The sequence below is a fragment of the Brassica oleracea genome, chromosome C5, assembly GCF_000695525.1.
Source record: "Brassica oleracea var. oleracea cultivar TO1000 chromosome C5, BOL, whole genome shotgun sequence".
Lineage (NCBI taxonomy): Eukaryota > Viridiplantae > Streptophyta > Magnoliopsida > Brassicales > Brassicaceae > Brassica > Brassica oleracea.
Window position 1 is genome coordinate 12,583,934 of NC_027752.1, and position 1,479 is coordinate 12,585,412.

Genomic DNA, 1,479 nt, shown 5'->3' on the forward strand with positions numbered 1-1,479 from the left:
GGGCGTGGGTGCAGAGACGTTTGCATTCGACGCAGCTTTGGACGGCGGGGGTACAGAGACAGACTGTACTAGCGACGCAGCGTATGTATATATATCTCCGTATGAGGAGATGTGGGGTGTATGAACTAGCTATATGCTATCATCGCATTGTTTGTGTTTGTGTGATGCGCTAGGCGTTGTGTGTGTTCATGTTAGAGCTAAACTTCCATAGTGGGAGTTCTATTTACTCAAGTCAGTGGTTTGCTTGTTTAGCATCTCATACCTCACGGAGTAACTCCCCTGGTACTCACCCCTCATATTCCTTCCCCTTTCAGATGAGACTGACGAGCAAGAGTGATTGCTATCGGGATGGTGCTTTGGGAGTTTTATTCTTGTCTTTTTCAGACTTGCGGATTTTATGCTTTTATTGATATTTTCGGGATTTATTATGTTATTTGGAAACCAAAGTTGACTTACCTTTTCTGGAGCACATCCTGAAAGAACACCAGAGTTAAGCGTGCTTGAGCTGGAGTAGTAGAAGGATGGGTGACCTATCGGGAAGTGATTCGCGATAGCGTGCGAATGAGGCCAAAGCATTGGAAAAGGTCGGGTGGTGATTGCAGAGTAAGTAAACAAGACTCTAGAGCCTTGGAAAATTAACGGACCGACCGTTGGAACGGGATGGAGCCCACGGGCCGATAGAGCGGGCGTGAGTGGCCCATTAGCCGTGGGCGGTCGGGGAGTTACAAGTGGTATCAGAGCTAGTTAGCCATCTCGGTTCTGACCTGAGAGGCGTCTTGAGACCTGTCGTGGAGCGCAATGAGGACGTTGCGTTCTTTGAGAGGGGGTGAATTGTAACATCCCGAGTTGTGATATATGGAAAGGCTTAAGAGAATTGATTTGGCTACCTATTGAAGAACCCGAAGATAGGGAGGATCACTTTAGCTGGGTGTTGGATATGATCCGAGAAGGCAAACGGCACTTCTGGAACTGAGATGGATTGAAAGGATCGTCAAGAGATGCGGAATGACTCTTGATATACCCACGATCTAAGGTTAACCACCAAAGAAATAATGAATGTGTTGGCTAACCACCAAACAACACACAAAGATGAATTGGCTGACCACCAAATCAACAAGCCGGTTCACACCAATGAACTAGCTAAAGAACTCTCTCTCTCTCACTCAGAGAAACTGAACTGATTTTATTGATGAAATGGACTACATATTTATAGTGTTTTGTAGATCTAGGAATTAAATGAAAAAGTAGATCTAGATCTAGCTCTAATCTTTAATACGAAAATAAAGAGATAAGACTAGACAAGGTGACTGTTCGGCTTCTGTCCAGATTCGTTGTATCCTGAAGCATGAACCGCGGTAAGGAGAACGACGGATGTGGGACTGTCCGCATGAACCACCATGTCCAGATCATGAACCATACTGGACCAAGTGTGTCCTATGTCTTCAGATAGGTGAAGGATCCTTGCCTTAGTGAGATTTG